The sequence below is a fragment of the Musca autumnalis genome, unplaced genomic scaffold (genome assembly GCF_047663935.1).
Source record: "Musca autumnalis isolate F117 unplaced genomic scaffold, ASM4766393v1 scaffold_4, whole genome shotgun sequence".
Lineage (NCBI taxonomy): Eukaryota > Metazoa > Arthropoda > Insecta > Diptera > Muscidae > Musca > Musca autumnalis.
Window position 1 is genome coordinate 61,994,774 of NW_027411977.1, and position 26,394 is coordinate 62,021,167.

The following is a 26,394-nucleotide window of genomic DNA, read 5'->3' on the forward strand; positions in this document are numbered from 1 at the left end:
AGCATTTAAAGCACAAAAACACCAATGTTGGAACACATTTCTTCGTATCCCTTATATCAAATGGTTTTATCCACGATTTCTGTTGACTATCTTGAGATTTGGTCCTATCCGGCAAAGTTATACTTTTTGCAGCCTGCATCCCACATGTAAAGTTAACAGCCGATAGGAAACATATAAAATATTGAAACTGCGAATTTATACCGATTTTCTACCTTTTTTGCTATATTTTTTTCTGAAAAAACAAGATGTTCATTTCAAAATTCATTTTTAAATACCCAAATAAATTCCCAAAAAATGCATTGAAAAGGTATTTTTACCCAAGGTTTGGCTAAATACCAGGTAGAATTCTATCTATAACAATTACAAACGTGTTTAGGATTCAAGAACAGAATGCCCTGGGTCTACACAGAGAAAGAATATGGTCACTGAAAGGACACTGAAGAACAAATTTAGGTTAATGCTATATAAGTTTTATTTTTCCACCAGTACATACATATATAATGTTTTTACCGCCAGTCTTCGAAATAATGGAAAATCGATAAATTTTTGGTTGAATCTTTGAATTTCTTTATCAAATGGCTACAATTTTTTTTCTGTGTATAAAAAAACACTTTTAATCAAACGGTACACATATTATACTAAGTTAGAGGATATTTACTATCCTTTTAAGTCTTGTCTTTTCATCTCCAATTTGCTTACAAAATGCATGTCGAGTATATATTTTTGGTCCATTTGATCCTTTAATTTTTTGCAAGCAAGAGTAAAGTTCTATGATAATCGAATTATAATTGGACATTTAAAATTTTCTACATAAGTCGTACAAGTCTTCTGACAGAAGACCTACTGGCCTTCCCACAAAGGTCTGTTGATCTTCTCATCTTGTCCTTTATGAGAAGTCATACTTGACTTCTATTAAAGGACCTGTTGGACTCTTATGAAAGACATTACGGTCTCTATGGGAAATACTACTGATTTCACAGTGACACAATATGGAAGTCATCGTCTGGGGGTGTAAAATTCACTTTGGAAATTAAACTCCTATTGAGTATATTAAGAACCCCAAAGGACCCCATAACTGAAGTTTCTGAGTTATGACGTTTTCAACAACTTCAGTTTTTAAGCAAAAAATTGAAAAATCCATTATTTCCGTAAAATCTCATATTTTTTACACAATCGATCGATGAAGGACAAATTTTTGTTGTCTTGATAAGCCAACAAAAATATATATTATAGTCGAACGAATGCCTTTTCTAAAGAATATGTTAGGAAAAACCATTAGCCAAGAACGAAATATAGGAAAAAGTTGTAGGCGACCGGTAGTCGGATCCGGTGTCGTAAAAAAACTGGTCGGGAGTCGGAGTTGGGCCAAAAATTCCTCGACTCCGAAACCCTGATGACTACACGCAGAAAAACATATGTTAGAAATATGTTTGGATCCAAACAAATATTTGTTTGGGACTGATTGCAAACAAATATATGTTTGCAACATTTTGTAACATACCTCAATTTTATATGTTTGGGTACCAACATACTTTTTATGTTAGAACATATTTTTCATGGGTGGAGAGAGGATGTTTGTCAAAGAAAGTAACAACAGGGCTCTCGCGGATGCGGAATGCCAGTTTATAATAAAGAGCTGTGTGTATGGTGTAATTGGAGACGCAGAAGTTTTGTGATGGTATGCGTAAAACTCGTGTGTTTCGTGCTTTGTTGTTGGTAACCAACGTAGCAATCGAAGAGGAAAAGAAAAAAAGGTATCAAACTTTTTTCTTCAGTGTTCTAGAGACAATCGTTGATTAAAGACGGTAAAGTGAGTGAATATATCAGTGTTTTGTCTTTTCTTAAAGAAATTGTGCTTTTTAGTAAATTAAATGTCCAATACATTTTATAATTGAATCAAAAAGGTGAATGGAAATATTTTAGTGGACAAGGAAGAAATCTTATTTAATATTGGTAAATACATCAATACATTTTTCATATACCTACATACATTTGAAATATGGATGTACCTATTTATTACAGTATATAATCATTTGATTCCAGATACCGATTTCCCGCTGATGATTTGAACTTTGAAGAAAATGTGTTTTATTTCACATCTAAGGAGAAGCGTTCAACGATGTTTCTACATAATTTTTTTCTTTTTAAAAGTGAAACTTTTTATTTATTATTTCATTCAGTTTTGCTTTAATTAAAGTCTGTTTTGTCTTTCTTTGGAATTTTTTATGCACCTACATATGTGTCTGCTGTGCTTTTGCATTTTTCTATGCCTTTCAATAAAACACCACCATTTATAAATGTGTGTATATATTAGAGATATCCAGTGAGCGCTTGCTGAGAGCAAATGTGCATACATTGCAAAGCGTTTCACATTGACATTTACACTCCCTTGCTCTCAGAAAGCGCCCACTGGGGCATGTGTTTGATTTTTTTTTTTTTTTTTTTGTGGCTTTTCTGTTTGTATTTGTTTGTACCCAAACGTATATTTGTTTGCAGGACCAAACATACTCGTATGTTATGTTCGGGACTGCTTGCAAACAAATATATGTTTGCTGCAGAATATGTTTGGGACATATGTTAGAGAGGCCTTTTTTCTGTGTGAACGGACTTAACTTCTCACATCCACCAAATCGAAAAGCCGCGTAATTTCTACTCATTTCCATAGAATATAGGTTAGGGGTTTTTAATCCGATAATATCGATAGACAAAACTATCTATCAATATTGAATTTTTAAAAAATAATGAATGCTATCCTTGGTGCCATCGATTTTTTGCCAGATCTAAGTCCCACATGTTCAACCATTTGGTGTGCACAAAAACTCTCGAAGGGAGTAACTGATCTGGTCCCAATAGATGTACATATATCGAAATATTTATACACTCAACCTTTAGACTAACGATAGGAGCAAAAATATGTCTCGTCGAAATAATGGTTCGACGAAATCCGTCTCAAACAATTTGCAGTCGATTTAGCCGTGTCCGTTCGTCAATGTCTGGTTCTTCCCGTAATATTTTGTCCAAACTTAGTTTAAGCTCCATATCGGCCCACTTCTTCCGGTACGTCCCCCACAAAAGTTCAATAATTTTTGCTAAGATATTTTGCGAAGGAAGTAACATACGAGGGCTGAACGATACTATCTGGCCTAACAATGAAAACGCGATTATTTACTATCAAAAATAGTTTTATTGTTTTCTTAAGTAGTCTACAGCATGATTTATAAGCTTTTTCATGCGCTCAAACCAATTGTTGAATCTCTTTTCCCACTCCGATTTAGACACATCCAAAATATGGTTTTTATACGCATCTGCAGCATCTTCTCGCTAAGACCACGTTGACCACGCCTTTTCTTGATAGGCTGGAATGAAATAAAGTCATTGGATCCCAAGTCAGGGCTGTATGGCGTATGACCCATCAATTCCACGTTTTGTCCGGTCAAACAGGCGCTGGTTTGAATCGATGTGTGAGAGATCGCATTGTCATGATGCAGAATGATTCGCCTTCTCTTGTTCGTTTTTCGAATTTCTCAGGAGACTTCTGGCAAAAAAAAAAATATGTAGTGCACCACACAGAATTAACCGCCCTACATTTCTGAAGCCATATAGTCGCCACACGGTCAGTTTTGCCGAAGAAACAGACGAATATTCGATTCGAAGTGCTTCTTACATGAACAACTTTCGTTGGATTTGGCTCGCTTTCGAAGACCTAAACGGTCGATTCCTGTTTCGTTTCGGGCTCCTAAGCATAGATCCAAGATTCGTCTTTGATGATCGTACAAATGTTGTTTGAAGCACCGCGATCGTTTTAATTCAAAATTTCCTTACACCAATCCACAAGAGCACTTTTTTGAGCGATTGTCTAATTTTGCTGGATCTAACGAGAAAAATCCATTTTTGGAATTTATTAAACCAGTCTTTCATAGTGCTATAGAATGGTTTTTTATCGACATACAAAGATTTAATTTAATCGATGCACTCTTGCCGTGACTATCCACGTCGAAAGTTGTGAAAAATCATCGGATGAGAATGTTCCCATGTAATTTCCATTTTTTTGATGCAAAGTGATTTTTTCAAGTCACTGTAAGCAACCAACACAAGGTCGAATGACAAATTGTCCTGAGTACGTATAGTCTAAAAACTGTCAAAATGGCGCCTGGCAACACGCGGTTTTGCCTAGGCCAGATAGTTTTCGTGCAGCCCTCGTAATTAGTCCAAAATCTGCGTATGATAATATTACTTCTAGCCATAGATCAGGTTGGAGTAAGGACTATATCGGTCTACTCCTTCGGGTACTTCCCATACACAGTTCAACAGCTCTTCTTTGATAATTTATTTATTTATTTATTTACTTTTTTTTTTTTTTGAAAAATGTCCTTGGGCCCCTTTGGCGGCTGTGCAGTATTTTTGTGCAAGCCCATACTTCCTGACATAATGGCCCAAAATCCCCTGAAATCTCTACCGAGACTACTTCAACTGGCTAGTGCGTAAGGTAACCCTCGAAGGGAGAAATCGATTTGATCCAAATTTTGCAAATATTATTTCTTACAACATCGGGTTACTCCCTAACTCCCAAACAAGTTTGGAAAAAGTGCAGGTTAAGGACACGTCTACGATCGTTTTGAAATTTGCAAAATGTTGCATTTGCTGCCTATGTTACGACGGCACAATTTTTGTCGGCGCATACTTCCATACTTCCTGAGAAATAGGCCCAAAAGTAAATATAAATACATGACAGAAGTAATTCTTTTTTTAGTTACGAGGTTGAGGGTATATCTCTGTCGGCACTTAAATAAGGTCCACTTCTTTGGGCACCTCCCAAACAAAACTTTATAATTTATCGCAAAAATGCATTAAAGACATGTTGCAGGTTGCCTCTGTGACAAGTCCATTTTTCTTGCCTTTCTGTGACAAGTCCATTTTCCTTGCCTACAATACGTCGGTGTCATGCTTAAGTGTTCCATACGCCATTTTTGACTTTTTGAGATACAGGTGGTTTCTAGGGTTCTCCGGTATGCTCTTTCTGAATTTCTAGTCGGCTTTCTCCTATCTGATTTAGTTTTCGAGATATCCACGCCTCGACGGAAAAGCATAAACTTTTTTCAGTTATGAAATTAATATTTTAAAAACTTAGAAGTTTAAAAACACATTTCAAAAATCAGAATTTTATTTTATTTATTAGAAAATTTTTTGTCACTTTGTTCCATGTGATTTACAATATTTCACATTTGTGTCATAAGCGCGGATATGGAACAAATCGACAAAAAAATTTTTGGATTAAAATATTTATAGAGAATTTTTTTAAAAATAGAATTTTTGCCGAATTGTTCCACATCCACACTTGTGACACAAATAGAAAATATTGGAAATCACATGGAACAAAGTGACAAATAAATTTTGCCATATCTGCCTCAATAAATTCATTCAAACCTTCTAAATCGAAAATTAAAGTTCTGATTTCTGGAAAGTACCTATTTTTAAATTCGTAAGTTAATAAAATACACTATGCAACATTTTAAAGGTGATTTTGTGCAAACAATTTCAAATGCGGTTTTTATGTAAGTACAGACGCAGTAGACAAAACCCCTCTTTGGGTTTTGTTTTGTTAGATCGGGTTCGGATTTTATGGCCCTATTTAAACATGGCTAAATATTGACTTTTTTAAAGAAAATAGGGGCTATATCTTTGAAACCAATACGAATCTTTCCATGGCATCCGCAGCAAACTTGTTGATAAGAACAAGAAGAATGTATTTGGAAACATAATGCACACGAATAACCTCATTTATTGCCTCAAATTTTATAATATATTTAAAATTTCCGTGATTTGTATATATTTCGCAGCGTATCTCCAAAACCATCAAATTTTTCTTAATGTTATTTTTGGGGAAAATATTCGCTGGAATGTAATGCACAAAACTTCAGAACATATCATTGTTGTAAAATTCCTCTATCGCGTTGTTTCTATCATCTTTTTCAACGACAGTTTGATAAATATATCAACAATACATGGAAATTTCAAATATGAGAATAAACAGCTTGTGTGAACGTTGTTTGAAATATGTTTTGTAGAAAGTATGATATGAAATACCGCCTAAACAACATGAAATGAGTGTTGTACAGTTTCAGAATGTTCTGAAGAATTGCTGAAAATATTATTTGGAACAATTTTGCTAACGGCTACTTGGTTCGACTCTCAAAAGTTTGGCAGTTACTGACCATAATTCCTGAAATTATGTAATCTTTAATATATTTTATCAATTTTGATGCCCCATCTGCTGTTTTTCGTAGTTCTTCTGTTTGACATATAAGTTCTACTACTTTAGGACTACAATATTGCTGAAGACCCCAACGCAAAATTTTCGTTAGTTTCTGAGATAAAGCACGGATCTATTGAAAAAAGGGTCGTTTTAGCACGGAATAGATGAGGCCGTAAAATCCAAACCCGATCTAAAAAAACAAAACCCAACAAGGGGTTTTGTAGTCATAATATGTACTTTCAGAAAATGTCCACTAGAAGTTGTTTGCAATTTCAGTGTTGCACAGTGATATTAATTTCATACCTGAAATGAACATAAGTTTTTGGGTCGAAACGTGGATATCTCGGAAACTAGAGCAGATAGGAAATTCAGAAAGAGCAAAGCGAAAACCCTCGAAACCACCTATATCTCAAAAAGTCAAAAATGGCGTATGGAACACTTAAGCATGACACCGACGCTATGGAGCCATGTGAAGTGGCTGAATGATGCGCACGATAACTCTCGAACGGATCAGTCGATTCGATCCATAATTTGACTTTCGTAATATTTTTCAAGCTTTGTTTAATTTCGAAGATGGGCACTATCGGTGCGCAACTTCCGGTACCTCCTCCCCAAAAGTAAAAAAAAAAATTCACTAAAAAGCTACGCGCTATATCTGTTGAACGGAGCAACCGTCCAAACTTTGGATCTCCTAATATTTTATCCAAATGTAGTTTTACTTCAGAAATAGTCCATATCGGCCTTCATCCACAAAAGTTCAACATTTTTGTTTTGGAAATGTATTGCCGGTATTACATTTGATATTGTCAATAAATTAAAGTTTCAATTCACACAGTCTGAGGGTATATTTCAGTCGGTTGTAAAATTTACATAAATCATTCTTAAAATGTAATATTTTATTAATAATACAAAATATTTTTTTTAGTTCTCCTTAAAAATATTATCACAGAACTCGCAATATTTACATCAACATAATCATATTCAAAGCAAAACGCCCCCTAAAAATGTACTAAATGTCAAAATAGTTGAACAAAAACATTTACAAATTGCATCTGAAGTGTTTTTTTTTTTTTGCTAATTTCTATTTAGTTACGGTTTTATTTCGGCTAACAAAACACATGCAACCTATTTGATGTTCGCCTTGTTGCTTGTCATTTTTTTGCTTCCATTTCCGAGCAATATATTACATGGCTTTTTAAAAAAATATATTTATACAATATTTTTTCTGCCTAGTGATGAAAAGTTCATTGACTTTTATTACCAGCCATCCAGCCCCCAAAAAAACAATCCACCTACCTCACCACCATTACGTTCTACTTCTAATCCGTAACAGCAACAACTAATACAACAACAACAAGGAAAAAACTGCCAACTATGCCACGAGTAAATGTAAATTTACCCACTTACACTCACCCCTACAAAAACAATGCCTAGAGCACACAAACCAGGGCAAAAAACGAACGAATGAACGGAATATCATATTGAACTTTATGCATTTTTTTTATCTCGAAAGATATACTCTATACATATACTCTACATACGTAGTTATTTATAAAAGCCGTCTCTTAAAAGGGTAAGCAGAGCAGCATATGGCGTAAGGGAAGGTTTGCTAAACCACAGCAACAACAACAACATTACATTAGATAAAATGCAATTATTTAGAAAGTGATACACAGAATTTTGCCAATAAATAAGGCATAGAAGGGACTTCTTCAGGATATACTATAGATAGCATGTCTTTTGTGGGTCCTTTTCAGAATATCGGTCGATTAGGAAATTGTTTCATATTTGCGGATGGACGTACTGAGGATCCCATTAGGCGAAATATTTTTTTTCTGGGCAAAATTCTGCAACTTTGGAACTAAAATTCAATACATATCGGTTAGGTTGGCCACTAAAATTGAGCACGAAAAATTACATTTTCCATGAATTTTTTACAAGAAATCTACCAATTTTTTCAGAAGATTTTGTTTTACATCTGATACAGCACACCTTGACCTACTTTAGGAATTTTTTTTTGGTTGAAAAATATTTCACAGTGTTTTGACAAATGGCCGCATACGAAACACTGTTTTTACTAAAGCGGTTTGCGGTGCCCGAAAACGAATAAACCAATCAGCATATGCTTGTGTGGGATCATTAAGAACCTAATAATCTTGAACTTAAGCACAAGGGAATTCAAAAATATAAATTAAAAAAAAAAAAGCTGTGAAATGTCAAATTCAAAATTTCGATTTTAACTAAAAAAATTGATCGATTTTTGGCAATAAATCCGTCAAACAGTTTTTTAAAAAAGTCTCTCTCTTAAGTACAAGCTTTTTATGTTTATAATCCCCCAAAAACATATGGAGATCGGATCATCCGTTTTCGAGCTTCGATGTTTCATACAAATCACAATGAATTTTCTCTTTCTAACGCTCATATTTCAGCTAATTTTTGTCCGATCTACACGAACATTTTGCAACATCTACCTGTACTTTAAAATGAGCCAATAATTTTATTTTTGAATTTGTAAAATTTGTAATTGGCCATAACCCTTGTAAACCTCCCACACAATCCCACGGCAGCGGGTTCTCTGTACCGGATTTACCCGGGACCACACAACATCAGTGTTCCGGCAAGCGGCTGCCACCTCAGTGTACATGTGTTTGTATTTGTTTCGTTTTTCTGTGCTGGGAGCAGCATATCCCGTCTGCTCCGGATTCTTTTGGTCCGTACCGGGACGGAGGAAAACCCAGGACCAATATATTTGTGCTCGGCTTGTCACATCCGCATCTTCACCCATATCCAATCTTCGGTGAGGTGCTAATGGGTTGCTCTGGACTTGCCCACGCGAAGGACTACGATAGGGACTATGTTGCTGCATGCTGCACGAACACAGTTCCCAGTGAGTCGTCGTCAGATTACGAAACTCCTTAGTCGTCGGATTACGAAACTCCACCGCAGTCCCCCCAACAGCAGCCGCACGCGCAGCATTTAACACCAGCCGTTGTTATTCCAATCCCGGAAAATGCATCCTTTTTGCAATTTAATTGCAATGGGCTCCGAAGTAAGATCGATGAAATAGTGGACTTTATGAATCGGAACCAGATGTGGAGGTGGGGGATTAGCTTTCCTTTTGCACCAGTCTGTTCAATACAGACCTATCTCGTTTGAGCCTGCCTCTGCTGACCCGTACATGGAATGTATGAGGGTAGCAGTCAGGTGTGGAACTGCCGAGATAGAGTTGCTGAACGTATACATCCCGCCGAGAAATAGCTGTGTATCAGATTATAAGCCTGACATTAGCCCGCTTTTGAAAGGTTATAAAATCGTCTGGTCCTGGAGGACTTTAATGCGCATCATGAGATGTGGCATTCGGCCCTCGGAAACGGCCAGAGAGGTATAGCGCTGGCTGAGCAGATTGATAGATCTACGTTTTGCTCGGTCAATGAGGACGCCCCTACCAGAATTAGAGGAGCGTGTCACAGTTCGCCAGACATAACCATCGTGTCACCTGGTCTGACAAATGACGTCACCTGACAACCCGTCATTTCCCTTGGATCAGACCGTCTCCCCATATTTGTCTCAATCAGCAGACCACCCGATTTCATCACCTCTGAACGCCGCACATTCGTCAATCATGGGAAAGCTGATTGGCCGAGTTTCAGAGAGTTCACCAATCACCACTTCAGAGAATTACCGAATCCTTCTGATGTTCGGGTAGCGGAAAGAACTTCCGAGACATCATCAATGCTGCTCGCCATATACCTGCTGGTCGAATACCCAAAGTAAGACCAAATTTCCCAGCAGAGGCGACGGGATTAGCAAATGAGCGTGATGAGCTTCGTCGAACCAACCCCGACGACCCCAGAGTCAGGTAGCAGACACTGGAAGTTAACAGGCTGGTCGGCGAGCATAAGCGGAACAAATGGTTAAATCATCTGAAGAGCTGCAACATTGGAGCCGGTATAGGTGAATTGTGGGCAACGGTTAAGTCACTCTCGAACCCTGGAAGAAGGGAAGATAGGACCTCAGTCACGTTTGGCGACGTTACGTTGACTGATCCGAAGAGGTGCGCAAGTAATTTCAATCGACAGTTTGTCGAGCATCCCGAAAGTGACAGGGCGAAGAGAAGAGTATTACGTCGCATCAGATCTCTTCCTGCCGAGGATGAACCACCACAATTTACAATGGATGATGTTGCCAATGCCATCAGGAACGCAAAATCATCCAAAGCGTTGGGCCCTGATGGAATCTCCATGGTAATATTGAAGCAGCTGGATGAGCCGGGAGTCGAGTATCTCACCAAAGTCTTCAACTTGTCGCTAGCCACCCTCGTTGTTCCCGAAGTCTGGAAAATGGGCAGGGTGGTCCCACTACGGAAGCCAGGCAAGGATGCCAGCAAAAGTGAATCGTACAGACCGATTTCGCTTTTGTCGCCCGTAGCAAAGACACTTGAGGCCTTGCTCATCCCCAGTATCAGAAATAGCTATCAAGTTGCCGATCATCAACATGGATTCCATTACCACATATATCTGTAAAGGACTCAACCAGAGACGGCTGTGTGATGGAACAGTGACGGTGGCGCTTGACTTATCATAAGCCTTTGAGGCTTTGAGGCACTCCACGCTGTTTGAGGACATTGAGCAGACAACCCTCCGGCCATGCTTGAAACGTTGGATAGTCAACTATATGTGTGGACGCCAGTCGTACGTGGAATTCAGGAATAAGAAGTCCAAACCCCGTAGAGTGAAACAGGGAGTTCCCCAAGGTGGGGTGATATCTCCTCTACCTCTCCTGTATTCCACCCCCTCCAGACGGCATTGAGATCGTGACGTATGCGGATGATTGCACGATCCTGGCGTCGGGTACCTATCCTGATGACATCTGTGAGCGACTGAACAACTATTTAACCGATCTTACCACCTTTTTCCATTCGAGGAATATGCAGATTTCCCCCACACCACACGGACAGCGCAGTTTGGACGTGAGTTGAATGTCGTGGTCGACGGTAGCAGAATTCTGACCACAAACTGCCCTAAAATTTTAGGGGTCACATTCGACACTACATTCACGTCGTGCGCACACGCCACAGCTATCTGCGACAAGTTGAAAAGCAGGAACAAGGTCCTCAAGTCCCTGGCCGGCAGATAAAGTGCAGATAAAGAAACCTTGTTGGCCACGTATAACGCGATAGGTCGGTCTGTGGTAAGCTATGCGGCTCCAGTCTGGTCCCCGAGATTGTGTGATTCGAACTGGAAAAAGATTCAAACTTGCCAGAATGCCGCCCTGAGAACAGCGACAGTGTGCCTCCTCAAATCTTCAGTGGACCATCTACATGAGAAGGCAAAAATTCTTCCTGTAAAGCAACACAATGAGATGCTTTCGTTGCAGTACTTGCTCGGGTGTTACCGTGTGAGCTATCCCAATCACCATCTTGTGGGTAGGCCCGGCCCATTCAGGGAGATCAGGAAGGATATCCATGCTCTAGAGGGAGAGGTCCAACGATACAGGAGAGAACCCCTAGATCAACAAGCATATCAAGCAGGATTGAATAGCATTCACGCGGACGCAGTTGCCAAGGCCTTAAGCAATTATAGTGTGAATAAAGTACTCGGAGTACATCCTCCATCTATCGCAGCTGAGGAGCGTCAGCTGCCACGACAAACCAGAGTAGTTTTGGCTCAACTACGCTCGGGATATTGCAGTCGCCTAAATTCGTATTGGGCGGAAATCAATCGCGCCGTGCAAGACATATGCCCAGTATGCGGCATGGGCCCGCACGACACACAACACCTTTTTAACTGCCCAGCCAAATCTACCCATCTAACTCCAGTGGATCTGTGGCTACATCCCATCGAAGCAGCCACTTTTCTGGAACTGGAGATAGACCCAGAGCCAGATTGAACAGAGGAACGAACAAATAAACATAACAAAAACACTGTTACAACAACAACAACAACCGCTTCAAAGACCTGTCCTCACTCTCAAGTGTTTGGCTAGCTAATATCATTTTCAGGCACGTCATCACAGCTGCAGCCGCTCGCTTGGTAATTCGGTATAATTTTGGGTATTTACCCGAAATTTCCCAGCAGAGATGACCTAGCAAATGAGCATGATGAGTTTCATCGTATGAATCCCAAAATTTTCAAGTGCAAGTTCCATAACTCTTTTCGTCGTATACACTTTCATACGGGCAAAATGTGCCTCATCGAAATAATGGTTTTAGACCCCAAGTATGTTTGGATGAAATCCGTTTCAGACAACTTGGAGTTGATTTAGCCATGTCCGTCCGTCTATATGTCTGTCTGTTTGGCTGACTGGAGCGCACGATAACTCTCGAACGGATCAACCGATTCGGTCCAAAATTTGGCTTTCGTAATATTTGCTTCAAACTTACTTTAAGTTCCAGGATGGGTTATATCGGTCCACTCCTTCCGGTACCTCCCCACAAAAGTTCGAAAATGTTCGATAACCCTTGAAGAGAGTAACCGATCTGGTCCATACTTTACACATCGTGAAATGTCTACCAGGCTTCAATGTGGACTCAATCGGTCCACTCCTTCGGGTACCTCCCACACAAATTCCGGAAAAGTTCAGTTTAGGACCTGCTCTCTAATCGCTTTGATTTTTGTTGTAACATCTTGTATTCACTGCCCCGCATACAACTTCCTGGGAAAATAGCCTGAAAGGTGCAAAAAACCCTTATAACACCATGTGTAGTGGTTGGAGCGCAAGATAACCATCGAACTGGCCTGCCGATTCGGTCAAAAAAATTGGGCTTCGTAGTATTTTGTCCAAATTTAATTTAAGTTCGAGGATAAGCCATATCGGTCCTTCAGGCAACTCCCCCACAAAAATTTCAAAAATGTTCAAAAAAATTGTGCGCACGATAACCTCTTTGAGTAAATGAGCGATATGGAGATCGGATTATCCGTCATCGGATCCATCGAGCTACAGTGGGCACCGCATTCCAAAATGCATTTTTGAGAAAACCGCGTTTCAAACTTCGATGTTTCATACAAACCACAATGAATTTTCTCTTTCTAACGCTCATATCTCAGCTAATTTTTGTCCGATCTACTCGAAATTTGTGCAACATATTCTATTCCACCTGTACTTTAAAATGAGCCAATAATTTTATTTTTGAATTTGTAAAATTTGTAATTGGCCATAACCCCTTTTTTGACAAGATATTAGGAGATCCATAGTTTGGACCAAATTGGTTGCCCCATTCAAGTGATATCGTCCTAGCATTTTAGTGACATTTTTTAAATATTGGGGAGAATTACCGAAAGTTGTGGACCGGCATTGCCCCATGAAACTAAGTTTGGTGCAAGGAGTGACTGATTTGGTCTATACTTTACATATCCTAATGTTGTCTGCCACATATAGATCAGATGCGAATATGGAGAATATTTTTCCAATCCTTCGCTGCCTCAATTACGACGGTATGAGTATTTTTAGGGGCAAGACCATACTCCTTGAGAAAACAGCCCAAAAGGGTAAAACCCCTATGGCACCATATGTAGTTGGTGGAGAGAACGATAGATAACTCTCGAATTGATCAACCGATTTGGTCCAAAATTTGGCCTCGTCATATTTTGTCCCAACTTAATTTCAGTTCGAAGATGGGCAATACCGGTCCATAACTTCCGGTACTTCCTCGCAATATTTAATAAATGTCACTAAAATGAATTTCACAATATCTCACCAATTTGGTCCAAAATTTGAATCTCCAAATTTAGTCAAAATTTAGTTTAACATCTAAAATGACCCATATCGATCCTCTCCTTAGGATACCTCCCCTCATAAAAGTTCAAAATGTGTGCCTAAGTGCAGTTTAGGGTGTGTTCGCAGACCATTGGGAAATGTATATGTTTGATATTATGTTTTCCATGGACAAACCCATGCTTCCTGGCATACTGGTATTAAAGTTATACGATGACCCATTCAAATGCCTTGTGGGCGCGATATGACTCCCAAAATAAGATCCACTTCCATAATAGACTATGTCGGTCCACTCCTCCGCAGCACTTTTAAACTGTAATCATAATCCACATTTTTGTCGGCAAGTTCAAATGTCCGAAAAGGGTTATTCACTTAGGCTGAAGGCAAATCCGACTTTATTACTTGTTAATATTTAGATTCTTTAACGTTTTCTTTAGAATATCTCTCTGTCCCCAACATCTATTTTCTATAACTTGCCTTTCAGCACTTTATAGAATGAACACAATGGACCATAAGGTCTCCGAGTAAGGTACATAACTGTCAATCTAACCTAACCAGAGCTCCGGTATGCTCGATTTTTCACTAGAGTAAAAAGTAATCGCAAGTAGAAGCACTCAAAGAGTGCGAAGCCAATGTCCGATTTGCTCGATTTTATAAAGGATGGAAGTTCGGAGGGTGGAAGTTCGCAGGGGATCTTTCGATTCCATTTTACTCTTGAAGTAAACTCTTACTCAATTTTGAGCATTTTTTTCTATTATTTTCTCGGAAAATTCGTAATATTCAAGTGCTCGTACTCGTGAGTACTTTGCATTCGCGAGTAAAATTTAGCAAATAGAAGTAACTGAGAGTATAGAGTATACTGCTCGAATTCGAGCAAGTTTCACTTGTGAGTACAATTGGAGCGAGTGTATATTTTGGTGCTCTGAACCTAACCTAACATCAAGCAAAACATACCCTGAAAAGAGTTCTGAATAAGGTATTCCGCCGAAAGAAGACCCTGAGATGTCGTTCCATAGCAAAAAAACTTAAAAAAGCTCTATAAACGACACTGAGAACGCCTCGTATCTACAGAAGATCCCGATAGTTTAGTGATTTTCTATAGATATGCATTTTTTAAAAGGTATTTCATAGATAGATTAGTTCAGATTGTCTTCTAAAGACTGATTAGTTTATATTAGACTTTTTGTTGATAGAGACCTTTTACGACCTTCTTAATTTCCAATATCTGACACAATTTTTACAGTCTAATACTGTTTAGCTTTATTTTTTTAGTTATGTTGCTTTCATTCTCATCTTCGTTTTTTTGTTTCCGTTTCCTCTTTTGTTTACAAAAAAAAAACGAGTAGCACTTGAAATCGCATGAACTCTAAAAATAAAATAGACTGACAAAATGAAACTTTAGTTTTTGAACATTGAAGTATAAGAAGAAAGGGAAAGAGAAATGAGAAAACATTTGGAATAACCTTACATCTGTGTAGGCTTCCTTCCTCCTTTGTAGATACTACAAAAAAGTACTGAAGTAACCTCAAAACAATAAATATTTGTAATGGGAAAAATGGTTTCTTTAGGGTTTGTTTTAGGATTTCAGTAGTAAGCATTTTTTGTTGAATTTCAGTGTTCGTGTTTTTATTTGAATTGTTAAAATAAGGACCTCTGGACAGTGAATATTTATAAATCCATAAAGAAATGAAAAATACATTAAAATAAACTCTTTCAATGCTTATAAAAAGCTTTAAAAATCAGTCCTTCATTTTGTATATTGCTAAAATCCGTTAAGTAACCATTACCTGTCATTTCTTTGTAGCATCACATGGCCATCCATCATGTCATCATCACTTAACATTTGGCTATGACCTACCTCATCTCAGTGAAAATCCATCAATGCCAATCTTTACTATTGACAATTCATTTACACAAATCACAAATATGTAAACAACAACAAAGTGAAAATTTACTTGGCAACTGTCAACAAATGTCATTATTCAATTTTAATTATTTCACCCTTTTTGCTGTGGGACTTACCTCGTCTTAACTGTGTTCTGGTTGTGTGACGATAACTACTTTGCCATTGGTTGGTTGCTATGCAATAATAAATATCCAGTCCTGTTATGCTGAGCTCTGTCTGCGATGCGATATACTCCTGCGATCGATTCAATTAAATTCCTTTTTTAATCCGTTTATCCATCGATGGATGAGTTAATGATGACATTCATGGCAAACAGGAAATAAAGCAAACAAACAACAACAACCGCACAACTCTGTGATGAGTTTAATTTTTTGTTTGGTGTTTATTTTTGTTGTTGTTGTTGTTTTTACTGTAATAATCGTTGTTTATGACTGCAGAGCAATTGAAGAGTTGTTGCAACAACAAGAACAGAACTCTGGGATATTTTAACAATTTCGTTGTTGCTGTTTGTTTTTTGCTTTTGTTGTTGTTGATATTATTGAAATTGTTTGTAATTAAAGCACACATACACAATATACATATGAATTAAATATACGTACACAAGGATCCTTTTTTTCTTACTTTTCTTTTTGTTTTGTTTGTTTGTTACACACAACACGATAAACAATTTCTGGTACTGGTGCTGATGTTGTTTGTTGTTATTTTTGTAAATGACTATGTTGTTGATGGTGGTGATGATGACGTCGTCGTCTTCGTCGTCGTTGTTGTAATAGCCACAAATATCAACCTAATTGAAAGGATGCATTTCATTAATACAACACTCGGAAAAAAATAAAATCACTAATGCAGAGAGGAATAGCAAGAGAGAGCATCGAAGAGAGAGAAAGAATGAACGAGATATGAAAACAAACACATTTTCTTGAACAATGACGGGGAACTGGAACTGTGCTAAAAACAGTGATGCTAATTTGGAGTTTTTAATTTGTTGGCCATTCCGTTTTCAACACATCGAAATATTTATCGGTGACCCCATAAAGTATACAGTTTGACTAGTAATTGTTTTCAAACTACTAAAAGGAAAACACTTTTTATGTATTAATTAGTGAAAATTGACAAATAGTTGTGATAAAAAATTAGTTGGTCGTCTTGTTTAAGACCAGATAGAATGTATAAATAAAGAACTTACCCGCGTAGTTTAACAATAATAGCCATAACCAATAATTACCATGTAATTCAAGGTGTCAAAGAAATGTTTCAAAATGTAATTGAGGTTCCAAAATACCCATTTTTCGGCTAACATTAAAAATCATGACATTTTAGCACTGTTCTTTTACGTGCAAGAATCTTCAAGTTCTAACACTTTTTACTTGAAAAACGTTTCTTTACTTTAGACACCGTCAGGGACGTACGCGAAATAGTTTGGTCCCGCAAAATTTTTTAAGCTACTGTAACATATTATTACATATTTTCTTTCTCATAAACTTTTTTTAGGATTAGAGATTTCAACTGAAATGAAAACTTATATGAAAACTTATCTTTTTCTGAAGTTTCTGTTCAGAAAATGTCCATCATTAATAAGTTTTTTAAGAAATGTTTTCAAATTTTTTGTTTGCACCTATACTCATTCCACTATAAAATACGAATTCCGTAATGATTATACTCCATGTTTGTTGTATCATATTCGATGTATGTATATAGAGGTCCCGAGGCATTACACTCAATGGACGTGCGTGGAAAAATTTCTATTGGACAAAATGTATGAAGGGTTTTGCGTGGACTATATCTTAAAGGCAATTAGAAATTTGTCTCTCTCGCTTCACCAAAATTTTGTTATTATACCCTACACCACTATGTGGGGAGGGTATTATAAGTTGGTTTTGGGCAAAAAGTTTGTAACGCATCGAAATAATGGTCGTATATCTGGCTATGTGTGTCCGTCCGTCTGTCCATCTAAACCTTGTAATCACGCTACAGGTCGCAATTTTGATCGGATCGTCACGAAATTTTGGATCTTGGCAGGGGTCCCGGAGGGGAAGAAGCCTATTGCTTTTGGTGATGGTCGGATAATATTTAGGAGTCGGAAAGGGCAACAAATATTAGGTGGATAAAAAGACAACGTTTTTTCCGAAGCAAATATCTCAGGTACTGTATGGGGTATACCAAAAGCAAAACCTGACAATGAAAGTAAAAATATCACCTTTCTAATGATGTAAAGTAGGTGCTCGTAGGTGATCAAACAACGAAGATATCACAATAGTAGCAAATAAAACCCCAATTTTCATTTTTGCGATTTTCGTTATATTGACGAATATCACAGCTTTGGTTGAAAATTTTCCAAGATCCCCTCTTTACAATTATGCAAACTAGGTCTGCGTAGGTAACCAAATAACGGAGATATCGCAATAGTCGGTAATACATCCCATCGGATCGTCACGAAATTTTAGGGGTTAATGGGGGTCCCACAGAGGAAGAAGCCTACTGATTTTAATCATGGTCGGATAATATTCAGGGGTCGGAATGGGCAAAAACTTATTTGGAGAAAAGGTCTACGTTTTGTTTCAAAGCCAATATCTCTGTTTCTTTAAGAGGTATTTTAAAAACAATATCACCTTTACAACGATGTGAAGTAGGTTGCCGTAGCTGCTCAAACAACAGAGATATCGCAATAGTCGGTAATGCATCCCATTTTCCGATTTGTTTGTAATGACGCTACAGGTCGCAATTTTGATCGGATCGTCACGAATTTTTTGGGAGTTGATGCGGGTCCCACAGAGGAAGAAGCCTATTAAGTTTGGTGATAGTCGGATAATATTCAGGAGTCGGAATAAGCGAAAAGCTTATGTGGAGAAAAGTCAACGTTTTTTTCTTATGCGAATATCTCCGCTTCTGGTTGGAGTACTCCAAAAGGAATACCCGTCAATGGAAGAAGAAAAGATCTCGTTTATATTGATGCAAAGTATGTTGGCGTAAGTGAGCAAACCGAGATATTGCAAAATTCAGTAATATACCGAATTTTTCCATTTATTGTAATCACGTTACAAGTTGGAATTTTGACCGGATAGTGACGAAATTTTGGGGGTAGATGGGGACCCCACAGAGGAAGAAGCCTATTGATTTTGGTGATAGTCGGATAATATTTAGGGGTCGGAATGGGGAAAAACTCATTTGGAGACAAATTCAAAGTTTTATTCTTTGTGAATGTATCGGCTTCTAGTAGGGGTATTCCAACGGCAAAGCCTGTCAATGGAAGAAGAAAGGTTGGCGAATGTGGTCAAACAAGGGAGATACCACAATAGTCGGTAATGCATCCAATTCTTCCATTTTTTGCAATCAAGCTACAGGTCGTAATTTTGATCGGATGGTCACGAAATTTTGGTTGCTTATATAGTTTTTATATAGTTTTATCCCGGTAAAATCCCAAATTTATGGGATTTAATATATCTATCCCGAGAGAGTCTTACAATTTGTTCACTAATTCCTTCCTTTCTCAATTAAAAGTCGTAAGTTTATGTTTAAACAAAGTAATTAAAGGAATTATATTTAGTTAAATTCATATTTAAAGTTTATTAACAAAGCGAACTCATTTTAATAAAATGAAATGGATAATGAAATAAATGAAAATCAAAGATGAATAAATGAAATGATTAAAATGCGAGTTTTGCCGAAGCACGTCTTTACTCTTCTGCGTCGTTGTAAGAACTAAGTTCAAGTATGAGTATGATGTATGAGCATACCAAATTTTCTCATCCCACATCTCGGCCATCCTGCAGGTCATCAGGGTTTACAATTTCTTCAATGTCTTCTTCCGCAATATAGTCGTTTGGCCACGGTTTCATAAATTCTGCACACGATGTAGTTTGTTTCGGTCCTTCGTTAGTACACGCCTTTGCAACATCGTAGGTGTCCTTAGGTTTAACTTTCACGACCCTATAAGGACCTAAATATTTCGGTTTAAGCTTCAAACCTCCACCAAGTTGAGTTCTCTTTATGGCTACAAGGTCGCCAACGACGTATTTGTGTGGTGGTTTGCGCTTCTGATCGTAGTATTTCTTGTTTTCATCCTGCACGGCTAAAATTTGAAGCTTCGCTGACTTGCGTATTTGATCTCGCTGTTCGTCGTAACATAAAAACATTTCTTCCTCAAGAAGCTCCTTCAGCTTTTCGTCTTGTTTAGTTCTCATACGCGTTCCAACCAACATTTCGAATGGTGTGTGTCCTATACTTCGTTGATACGTAGAGTTAATTGTCCTTTGAACTTCTCCAACATGTTTATACCATTTACTAGGTTCGTCGATACTTAGCTTTGACAAAACGGACACAATTACGCTGTTGAGTCTCTCTATTTGGCCGTTCGCACGAGGAAGTCCCGTCGTAATTTTGATATGAGTGATTTTCTCCTCGTCGCAATATGTTTTGAAATCTTCGCTCGTAAACGCTGAGCCACGATCCGACACGATTTGAAGTGGATTACCAAACGTAATACTTTGTAGCTCCAATCTTGAAATTGCATCTTTGGCGGACGTCGTCTTTGTTGGGTACAGCCAACAAAATTTCGTAAAAGCGTCAATCACGGCAAATATGTGCTTATAATTCTTGTTTGTAGTTTCCAGTGGTCCCAGGTAGTCAATATGGTAAGTATGCAGTGGTGTATCTCCTTTCGGCAGTGGTTTTAGTTCTCCTTCCTGCTTTCCATGCTTTCGATTTGTTATCACACAAGCAACGCAATTCATCATATGTCTATGGATTTTATCTTCCAGCTTCGGGATGTAGTACTCCTTATCTATCAATTCTTTAGTCTTCTTTATTGAGAAGTGTCCTCTTTCATGGGCATTTTTGATTATCTCGTTCTGCATTCCCTTTGGAACCACTAAGAGTTCACAGTCGTTTTCAATCTTGTACAGTATACCACTTTTAATAAAGTAATCTTTGTAGTTCGGCTTCTCCTTCAAGATTTCTCGAATTGCACATAGGTCTTCATCCATCTCTTGCAGCCGTTTTATCCGTTCCACCAAACCATCGTCGTGTATAACCATTACCGGGTATCGACTCAGTGCATCTACGTGCCTCATCTGTGTGCCAGGGCGGTGTTCGACCACAAAGTCGTATTCTTGCAAAAATAAAATCCACCTTGCTACTCTTGTGCTCAAATCCTTTTTATCCAGTGTTTTCGTAAAAGCGTTGCAATCCGTCATCAATTTAAATTTTCTACCAATGAGATAAACTCTAAACTTTTTCAGTGCCTCAATGACAGCAAGTACCTCTAGCTCGTAACTCGTATATTTTCGTTCAGCATCAGTGGTTTTTCGACTCATGTAGTACACTGGATGCAAAAGGTTGTCGTCTGGAGATTTTTGCAATAATACTGCGCCATAGCCATCGATAGATGCGTCAGTATGGACCTCAGTTTCAAACTTCTCGTTAAATATGCTTAATACTGGTTCGTCAATCATGTACTGCTTTAGTCTATTGAACGCCAACTTTTGTTCATTGCCGAATACAAACTTTACATTTTCTTTTCGCAGATCGTTGAGTGGTTTGGCTATCAGTGCAAAATTCGGTATGAATTTTCTGAAATATCCGACGAGTCCTAAAAAACTTTCAAGTTGCTTCAAATTCTGCGGTTGCGGGAACTTTATCACAGCCTTCGTTTTTTCCGTACCAGGTGAAATTTTTCTATCTTCGATGATATTACCCAGAAATTGGATTCTTCTCTTCAGGAAACTGCACTTTTTAAGATTGATGTCTAATCCATAGTCTCTACAGGTATCCAAAACTCGTTGTAGGTTGACAACAGCCTCTTCATAATTGCTTGCGGGTATTATGACGTCATCGACATATGGAAGGGCAATACCTTCTCTATTCAGCTCTCGGAATATGGCATTTATGTGACGTTGGAACACAGCCGGCGAGTTAGAAAGACCAAAAGGAACTTTTCGGAATTGGTACTGGCCATTGTGAGTCACAAACGACGTATACTTTTTGCTCTCTTCGTTGACTGGCACATGAAAGAATCCGTTTCGCAAATCTATCGTGCTGAATATAACGGCGTTTTGCAAGCGATCGAGCTGATCTTCGATAAGCGGCAACGGATAGTGATCTTTTACTATTACCTTGTTTATTCTTCGATAATCAACACACAGTCTCGACGTCGAATCTCGTTTCTTCACCAGAACAATGGGACTGCAAAACTCGGAGTCTGAATGCTCGATAATACCCTCATCCAACCATTTGTCGATTTGATTTTCAACGATAGTCCTTTCTTGAAGTGGAAGTCGTCTAGGATTGCAAAATATGGGTGTTTCATCCTTAAGCACAAGTTTCATTTCCACGTTCGTCGTCTTACATTTGCTTGGTCTATATGCTTGCACCATATTCGTCACTTTTCTTACCATTTCGTTACCAGCCGATGAGTCGATGTCCAGGTCAATTTCCTTGCATTCATCGAAAACCTCCATAACCATTACACTGTGCACCTCTTCTTGTGCAAGTGCTGCGTCTCTTATCTTCTCGATCTTCAGGCAATCTGGAGTAATTCTTATGTTGGCTTGGCTGCATATATCGGTTCCCAGTATCACATCAACGTCGCTACATGTATTTGGAACAACATGAAATGTTAAGTCGTATTCATCGCCTTCCAATTTAATCTTGTAATTAAAATTTCCTAATGGTTTGACCTTATTTCCTTCAGAGTTATTTCCAAATCCTACTAGGTGGAAATTCGATTTTATTAGCTTCGGCCTTTTCAGATGAATATACACTTTCTCGGAAACAACATTAAATTTACTGCCAGTGTCAAACAGTGCTGACCAACATTGATCCCCAAATTTGACTTCTTTCCTCATTATATCCTGCGATACCAATCGACGTACATTTGATGCTTGTTGTTTCGAAGGACAGTCTTTGGATATGTGACCAAAATCATTACAATTGAAACACTTGAGGCCTTTTTTCTTGTCTTTACATACTTGTGACGTATGCCCTTTTGCGCCACAATTAAAACATAACATCTCTTTTTTTGTATTTTTGAAAGTTTGCTTGCCAACGTTGTGCATGTTTTGTTTTGCTTCACCTATACTTCTGTGCTTCATCCACATGGTCTCGTAACATTTTAGTTTTGCTTTAAACTCTTTCAAACTTGTTGCACCGTAGAGAAGCATTTTATTTGATGTTGAGTCACGTATACCATCTATGACGTATTGCATTAAAGCACTGTCTTCTACTGATCCACGCGAAGCAAGCTCTTTCATGTTCAAAAAATATTCGTGAACATTCTCGTCTTTGGCAATTTTCCGTTCAGCCAGTAGTCGATGCAGTTGTGCACTATTCAAGTCCGTTCCGAATTCGTCGATAAGAGATTCCTCAAGTTTCTGCCACGACGTAATACCTCGTTCACTTGATACAAAAAGTTTAGCCAGACCTTTCAATGATTTCTTACCAAAGACGTACTTCTGGAAATCATCCCAACCCATTATGACAGCTGTTTCCTCAAATTCTTGAATCCATGATCTAATCGATAAAACTCCACTGCCATCAAATGGTCTAATTGATTCCTCAATATCGCGAAAATTCATTGTAAATCTTGGGACGTTAGAATCTGTTGCATATTGCGTCATTGCATATTCGTTATTTTGATTTTTGTTTACATTTTTATGTTCGTCCGTTTCTTTGAGTGAATTTACTCTTCTTTCCATCATTGTTCTTTTTCTCTCATTAGAATTATAACCATCGAATGTCGTAGCATACCTTTCTGCGCCCACGATAACTTCATTATCACTATTTGCATCCTCATTACAGTTGTCATAATCTTCGTTGTAATCACCAGCTTTAGAAATATCGTCGTCGTCTTTCAGCTTTGGTACCATTGTTCGATCCATCGTTTCACTTGTTGCAGAAGCAGCTTCTTCGTCGACGTCTTCTTCTTCATCAGTTTGGCAATCGTCGTCTATGTTCGCTGAACTTAACAGGCAACCTTTTTTCAAATTTGCAAAGATGTGTGGGAACAAGTCGTTAACGTCATATGCAATTCCCAACATGTTGCAGATTGACACCAAATCTCCTGCGCTCAAATTCTGTCGAACGTATTCTGCCTTCTTCTTATACTCATCCGTCGTTTCGTCGTATTCAAACCCATCGAACAATCTCAAACGTCCTCTGTTTCCACGATCTCCTTCGCTACCATAGACAAACTTATGCAAAGCAACAACAACAGCTCGTTTGGCAACAGCCAAATTATTGCGAATTCCAGAAAAGTCACCAAGTGCAGCCATTTCAACGGTTATTTTGTTTCTTTTTTTTATTGTGTCGTTTTGTTTCCACTCGAAGTTTTTATATTCTCTCCTGAGTTCATACAACTTTCGCAAGAAGAGGGTTTCTCGTTAAACGGTAATTTTTTCTAATCTTCGTTCACGTCGTTTACATTTATTGTGTGAATAAATGATGAGTGATTATTTGATCTATAATTTTCTGTTCGTCGTTGCGTCGTTCCTTTTTTCGTCGTTTTTATTCATTTCATCTCCAAAACTTCTTTTTGCCTTTTTGACCGTCGTTACGTCGTTTACATTAACACGTTTACTTTGTTCTACATTACTTCGTCATACTTCTACGTTGTTTTTTCTCTGGGATAAGTTGCTTCGTTTCTGGTTATTTCGAGTTGACCATCGTCGTTTTATTTATTTTACCGGGGTTTGGTTCTTTTATCCCGGTTGAGCCCCCAAATTTATAGTTTTTATATAGTTTTATCCCGGTAAAATCCCAAATTTATGGGATTTAATATATCTATCCCGAGAGAGTCTTACAATTTGTTCACTAATTCCTTCCTTTCTCAATTAAAAGTCGTAAGTTTATGTTTAAACAAAGTAATTAAAGGAATTATATTTAGTTAAATTCATATTTAAAGTTTATTAACAAAGCGAACTCATTTTAATAAAATGAAATGGATAATGAAATAAATGAAAATCAAAGATGAATAAATGAAATGATTAAAATGCGAGTTTTGCCGAAGCACGTCTTTACTCTTCTGCGTCGTTGTAAGAACTAAGTTCAAGTATGAGTATGATGTATGAGCATACCAAATTTTCTCATCCCACACTTATGGGGGTCCAGAGAGAAAGAGGCATATTATTTTCGGTGGTAGTCGGATTATATTCCCTAAAAGAAATGTTTACCAGTGAAAAGCTTATGCACAGGGGTAGTGGTGTAGGGTAGTACATGGTCGGCCCCGTCCCGACTATAGCCTTTGCTCACTTGTTCTATTTTATACAAATTTGTTGCTAAACAGTAGGAGAAAATAATGACGTAAAATGAATTTGTTTGCGTCAAAAACTGCTAAAATCTGCTATAAAATCTCGACTCGAAAAACTGCACAAAATAGCGCTACAAAATGTATGCAATATCTAAAAATACCACAATCTTGGTATGGTTTCCATATCTTCCAAACTTTCAAATTTGTCGTAATGATATCTTTGAAAAAATATTCGCTTGAATGTGATACACAATTCATTTGAACATGCCTTTGTTGTCCAATGTCTCTATCACGGTGTACCTAGAATATTTTCCAACGATCATTTAATAAATATATCAATAATTCACCACGCCAAATATGAGAATAGTTTCTTCGTGTCAACAGTGTTTGATATACTTGATCTAAAAACAACATGAAGGAAGCATTTTACATATTTACAATGTTCCAAGGAATTGTTAAGCGCACTTTTGGGAAAATTTCCTGTAAAGGTAACATGGTTCAGCTCCCAATGGTTTAGCAGCAATACTGATGTAATTTTTTTATATTTAATCGATTTTTTTGTATGACATATATGCCTGAGGTCGGGCTACAATATTGCTAAAGACTGGAAAACAAATAATGCGAAAAAGGTCGTTTTAGACTGGCTTAGATGAAGCCATAAAATTCGAACCGGATATGAAAAGTAAAACCAAAAATGTCTATTAGAAGTTGTTTGCATTTTTAGTGTTGCTCAGAATAATTGTACCCTCAGCCTTTAGGGCCTTAGCAGAATCCGTCTGTCTGTATATCTGTTTGTCTGGCAGGATGGATCGCATGATAACTGTCGACAGGATCAACTGAGTTGGTCAAAGTTTTGGATCTCGTAATACTATAACTCTCCAAAAGAGTAATCGATTCTATCAAAACTTTGCAGCAAAGTGAGACCAGGAAAGTGTTTAATATCATCGAGTCCAAAAACGTCCACTCGTACAATTAACAAAAATAATGCTTCTTCTGTAACATTATACCGAAAGTACAGAATACAACCGCAACAACAATCATGGAATGTTTTCGACTTAAAGTATTTTGTCACGATTTAGCTAAGAGTTTGCCGATTGATTTCTGAGATATTTGTTCGACCATGCTTTGGTATAGCCCAAACATAAGTTTTGTAGCCCCATACAGTACTGCGAGAAGGATTCGGAGTATATGAGTCGTAGTCTGTATCGTGCGATTTTATATTTCTGGTCATTTTAAAAATGTCTTCTTCTTTTAACTATTCTCTACATATACAACAAAAAT

General features: G+C 37.8%; 1 protein-coding gene across 5 annotated transcripts in view; it reads right to left on the reverse strand.

Moving 5' to 3' along the window:
- Src64B (Tyrosine-protein kinase Src64B) overlaps window positions 1-26,394 on the reverse strand; it is a 255,864-nt gene that overhangs the window by 209,441 nt on the left and 20,029 nt on the right. For 3 of the 5 annotated variants that reach the window (XM_073983741.1, XM_073983743.1, XM_073983742.1), the window contains exon 2: window positions 15,989-16,659. The gene's annotated coding sequence lies outside the window, so the exon portion shown is untranslated. The remainder of the gene's footprint in view (window positions 1-15,988; window positions 16,660-26,394) is intronic. The other 2 variants (XM_073983744.1, XM_073983745.1) reach the window with 1 other exon arrangement.